Below are 6,000 nucleotides of genomic sequence, written 5' to 3'. Positions count from 1 at the left end.
GCCTCTGGGGATATCTACTGTGCTTCTTGCAGACTCCAAACCGCCTCTGCAGACTATTACTCGGTCATATACACCACCAAGAGGAAACCTCACCTGCTACTAATGGTTTTGTGCCTTCTCCTCACCAACAAATCACTCATAACCCCGCGAAATCAATTGTATTTCCTACAGACTACAGACTGGCTCCGCCTACTCGATGTCTAGTCACATGGGCATGACATCATCAGAGGTCCTTTAGCTGGCTAGGAAATAGCATCTACCATATACAGTATAAACACCTACTCCACACAGTAACATCAGCCCCCTGAGGTGCAAATCCAGACACTGATATAGGTGAGTGAGTGATATAGGTGAGTGATTACAGCTACAGGACGGGTGACAGTGACCCCTACATGGAGATAGTAAATGCCATATGGTGCCTGCCATGATGCCTAGTCTCTGAGCCATACCGGTTACTAACGTGATCTCTGTATATGGATGATTCCCATTTATTGGTACACAATATTGTTGCTGCCTTTGCATTTCTGACTTGTTTATGTCTGTAATTCTGGCTTACATTATTACTTTATTGAGATACTGTTTTTTAAGTGTTTTTTAATAAAATATATATATTTTTAATTATCTAAGTGGTAGTCAACTTGGTTTCTTCTATAGTGTAAAAAAAAAAATGTTTTTAGAGTTGTCACAAGCTTTTAGGTATTTGGATACTTTTTGTCTTGAGCGTTTAGGTCAGTGATTCCCAACCGTGGTGCCGCGGGATTTTGTGGGGATTTATTTTTTTTTTCTTTTAAATATCCCGCCCCAGCCTGACGGGACAGGGGGGAAAGGAAGTCTGTGTGTGCAGCAACCCCCTGCGTCCCCCTCTGTCCCCCTCTCACTTGCGGCGCAGTGAGACAAAAACAGTGCCCTGGGGCGGAACGAGCTGCATCTGCGCTGGACTCCTGTGCCTGCTGTGGAACTGCAAGCTGCACGGGCCAGCTTGCTTAAGGTACCATACCCTTTCCACCCCTTTGTTACCCCTTCTCAACCCTGTCCAAACCCCCCCCCCCCCACCGAACCCAGGTCCACCCTCTACCCCCCCCCCGTCACTCATGTCGAACCCCCCAGTCATCCATGTCCGCATTGTCCACCTCCCTGTCACCCATGTCCAGCCCCCCAGTCACCCATGTCCACCCCCCCCGTCATCCCATGTCACTCATGTCCACCCCCCCTCTCACACATGTCCACCCTCTTATCATCCCTGTCACCGATGTCCACCCCCCTCTCACCCATGTCCACCCTCCTGTCATCCATGTCCATTCCCCCTGTCACCCATGTCCACCCTTCTGTCATCCATGTCCACCTTGTCCATCCCTTTCATCTATTTCCGCCTTGTTCACCCCCTGTCACCCATGTCCACCCTCCTTTCATCCATGTCCATCCCTATAACCCATGTCCACCCCTCAGTCATCCATGTCCACCCTCCTGTCATCCATGTCCACCTTGTTCACTCCCCTGTCCATCCCTGTCACTCATGTTTACCCCACCTGTCTACCCCCGTAGTCTACCCTGTCACCCATGTCCACCCTCCTGTTTACCCATCTGTCCCTTTGTCACCCCAGTCCACCCCTCTGTCACTCCTGTCACTCTTTTTTACCCCCTTTTCACCCTTGTCCACCCCTCTGACCCTCTGCCTCCCATGTTCACCCTCCTGTCATCCATGTACACCCTCCATTGTCCTCCCCTCTGACCACATCCTTATCACCCCCGTCACCCATGTCCACTCCAGTCACCCATGTCCACCCTCCTATCAACCCCATCACTGATGTCCACCCCCCCTCTCACCCATGTCCACCCTCCTATCAACCCCATCACTGATGTCCACCCCCCTCTCACCCATGTCCACCCTCCTGTCATCCATGTCCGCCTTGTCCATTCCCCTGTCCATCCCTGTCACTCATGTTTACCCATCCCCGTAGTCTACCCTGTCACCCATGTCTACCCTCCTGTTCACCCATCTGTCCTTTTGTCACCCCAGTTCAGCCCTCTCTGTCACTCCTGTCCCTCTTTTACCCCCTTGTCCACCCCCTCTGACCCCCTGTCTCCCATGTCCACCCCCCCATCCAACCCTCTGTCACCCCTGTCACCCATGTACACCCTCCATTGTCCACCCCTCTGACCACATCCTTGTCACCCATGTTCACCCCCTTATCACCCCTGTCCCCACCCCTCTATCACTCGCTATGCCTCTGTCACCCATGTCCACCCTCCTGTCATCCATGTCTGCCTTGTCCACCTCCCTGTCAATCCCCATCACCCATGTCCACCTTCCTGTCATCCATGTCTGCCTTGTCCACCTCCCTGTCAATCCCCATCACCCATGTCCACCTTCCTGTCATCCATGTCCACCTTGTCCACTTCCCTGTCACCCATGTCCACCTCCCGTCACCCATGTCCACCCTCCTGTCATCCATGTCCGCCTTGTCCACCTCCCTGTCACCCATGTCCACCCTCCTGTCATCCATATCCATTCCCCCGGCACCCATGTCCACCCTTCTGTCATCCATGTCCGCCTTGTCCATCCCTTTCATCTATTTCCGCCTTGTTCACCCCCCTGTCACCCATGTCCACCCCCATCACCCATGTCCACCCTCCTTTCATCCATGTCCGCCTTATCCAACTCCCTGTCCATCCCTATCACCCATGTCCACCCTCCTGTCATACATGGCTGCCTTGTCCATCCCTGTCACCCATGTCCACCCTCCTGTCATCCATATCCCCCCTTGTCACCCATGTCCACCCTTCTGTCATCGATGTCTGCCTTGTCCACTGCTCGGTCCATCCCTGTCACCCATGTCCACCCCTCCGTCACCTATGTCTGCCTCGATCACCCATGTCCACCTCCTGTTTTTTGTTTTTTTTTAAATCAACGGGTGCCAGAAAGTTAAACAGATTTGTAAATTACTTCTACTAAAAAAAAACCTTAACACAGAGCTCTCTGCTGACATCATGACCACAGTGCTCTCTTCTGACATCTCTGTCCATTTTAGGAACTGTCCAGAGCAGCATATGTTTTCTATGGGGATTTTCTCCTACTCTGGACAGTTCCTAAAATGGACAAAGATGTCAGCAGAGAGCACTGTGGTCATGATGTCAGCAGAGAGCTCTCTGTTCCAAAAAGAAAAGAATGTCCTCTGTAGAATTCAGCAGCTTATAAGTACTGGAAGGATTAAGACTTTTTAATCAAAGTCATTTACAAATCTGTTTAACTTTCTGGCACCAGTTGAAGAGAGAAAAAAAAAAAAAGTTTTATGTCCTGAGTCCTTTCCCTTTCTATAACGCGAGGCCAGTCATAGCGGGTCGGGCCTGGCCTCTAACAACGGCCGGGACCCGTGGCTAATAGTGCGCAGCACTGATCGCGGTGCCGCACGCTATTAACCCTTTAGTCAATGGCATAGACGCAAAAAAAATTCCAAGGTCCAAAATAGTGTATTTTTGGTCACTTTTTATATCATGAAAAAATGAATAAAAAGCGATCAATAAGTTCGATTTATACAAAAGTGGTACTGCTAAAAACTTCAGATCACGGCGCAAAAAACGAGACCTCATTCTGACCCATATGCGGAAAAATTAAAAAGTTATAGGGGTCAGAAGATGACAATTTTAAACGTATAAATTTTCCTGCATGTAGCTATGATTTTTTTTAGAAGTACGACAAAATCAAACCTATATAAGTAGGGGATCATTTTAACCGTATGGACCTACAAAATAAAGAGTGTGTCATTTTTACCAAAAAATTTACGGGGTAGAAACAGAAACCCCCAAAAGTTACAAAATGGCATGTTTTTTTTTTTTTCAATTTTGTCTCACAATGATTTTTTTTCTCCGTTTCGCCGTAGATTTTTGGGTAAAAAGACTGATGTCATTACAAAGTAGAATTGTTGGCGCAAAAAAAAGCCATCATATGGATTTTTAGGTGCAAAATTGAAAGTTATGATTTTTTAAAGGTAAGGAGGAAAAAATGAAAGTGCAAAAAACGGAAAAACCCCTGGTCCTTAAGGGGTTAACTGATGCATGACATGCCATGACTAAGGATCTATACTGATCTGTACGGTGTCCATATTAGGACAGCATCAGCCGTCAGCTGTACCTCGCTCATCCTTCAGCCAAAACGGCGTCCCGCCTCCTCCCTCAGGCAAATAGCTGTCAGTTCTCAGCCGTACCTCCCTCAACTTTCAGCGAAAACTGCATCCCGCCTCCTCCGTCAGGCGTCGGGCAAAACCTTTGTCAACCTAAACTCTCTCATGCCTCAGAGGAAAACGAAAGTGCTGAGTCAGCAGAGCACAGCTTCGGCAGACCGACAGTGTGTGATTGGCTGCCAGCACAGATACTGTGATTGGTTGATGGGAGCGTAGGCATGTGCAGTCCCGCTCCACTGTTTAGACACACTTCTTTACAAACCCTAATCCTCTCATGTACCCAGCTTTTCCTGATTCCTGCAAAACAAACCTACGCTCTCAGCTTTTCCCCTATTCCTGCAAAACCTACAGTTATGCTAGCTGTAGGTTTTTCAGGAATTGGGAAAAGCTGAGTACCTAGCTTTTTCCGATTCCTGAAAAACCTACAGCTATGTACTCTGCTTTTCCCGATTCCTGAATAACCTACAGTTATGTACTCTGCTTTTCCCGATTCCTGCAAAATCTACAGTTATGTACTGAGTTTTTAACAATTCCTGATAAACCTACAGCTGAGTACATAACTGTAGGTTTTGCAGGAATCGGGAAAAGCTGGGTGCATGAGAGGAGCGGGAGTGCACACACTTACTCTCCCATCAATGCTCCCATCAACTAATCACAGTATCTGTGCTGGCAGCCAATCACAAACTGTGCTAGCAGGTCTGCCAAAGCTCTGCTGACTCGGCACTTTCATTTTCATCTGAAGTATGACAGACTTAAGCATGACAAAGGTTTTGGCTGACACCTGACAGAGGAGGCGGGACGCCGTTTTGGCTGAAGGATGAGCGAGGTACAGCTTGACGGCTGATGCTGTCCTAAAATGGACACCGTAGATCTGAAATGTGTTGGCGTTCATTCCTGTTTGATGTATTCCATGTGATCCAATAAAGAAGTTTCTGTTTTCACAGCACGCATATTGCTACTAGAGATGAGCGAACTTACAGTAAATTCGATTCGTCACGAATCGAATTTACTGTAAGTTGGCTCATCTCTAATTGCTGCACATTTCCTTTTTCTCTTTAGTCTCTTTCTTCTGTTTGGGGGGAAAAGAGGGTGGTCTACTTTTAGAGGGGCAGCTTCCATAGACTATAATGGGTAAGAAATTGGACCTGCAGTTATAGAGTGGAGATTGTTATTCGTACCCTATAGGAATACATTGGGTATGACACAGCAAGTTGATCTAGCATTAACACCATAACTTAACCCCTTAAGGACCAGGCCATTTTACACCTTAGGACCGGAGCGTTTTTTGAACATCTGACCACTGTCACTTTAAACATTAATAACTCTGGAATGCTTTTACCTAACATTCTGATTCCGAGATTGTTTTTTCGTGACATATTCTACTTTATGTTATTGGTAAAATTTTGTCGATACTTGCACCATTTCTTTGTGAAAAATTCCAAAATTTGATGAAAAAATTGAAAATTTAGCATTTTTCTAACTTTGAAGCTCTCTGCTTGTAAGGAAAATGGATATTCCAAATAAAAATTTTTATTCACAAATACAATATGTCTACTTTATGTTTGCATCATAATGTTGACATGTTTTTACTTTTGGACGACATCAGAGAGCTTCAAAGTTCAGCAGCAATTTTCCACAAAATTTTCAAACTCACTATTTTTCAGGGACCAGTTCAGGTTTGAAGTGGATTTGAAGGGTCTTCATATTAGAAATACCCCACAAATGACCCCATTATAAAAACTGCACCCCCAAAGTATTCAAAATGACATTCAGTCAGCGTTTTAACCCTTTAGGTGTTTCACAGGAATAGCAGCAAAGTGAA

The 6,000-nt window shown here is 46.5% G+C and overlaps 1 protein-coding gene across 2 annotated transcripts in view; it reads left to right on the top strand.

The window, feature by feature from the left end:
- The first annotated feature begins 228 nt into the window (after positions 1-228).
- The window catches only part of ENDOV (endonuclease V), a 124,964-nt gene continuing 119,192 nt past the window's right edge, over positions 229-6,000 (top strand). Inside the window, exon 1 of one of the 2 annotated variants that reach the window (XM_056548188.1) lies at positions 229-333. The gene's annotated coding sequence lies outside the window, so the exon portion shown is untranslated. The remainder of the gene's footprint in view (positions 334-6,000) is intronic. The other variant, XM_056548191.1, reaches the window with a different exon arrangement.

The sequence above is a fragment of the Hyla sarda genome, chromosome 12 (assembly GCF_029499605.1).
Source record: "Hyla sarda isolate aHylSar1 chromosome 12, aHylSar1.hap1, whole genome shotgun sequence".
Lineage (NCBI taxonomy): Eukaryota > Metazoa > Chordata > Amphibia > Anura > Hylidae > Hyla > Hyla sarda.
Note: the sequence above shows the minus strand (reverse complement) of the source record. Positions and strands in the feature narration are given on the sequence as shown.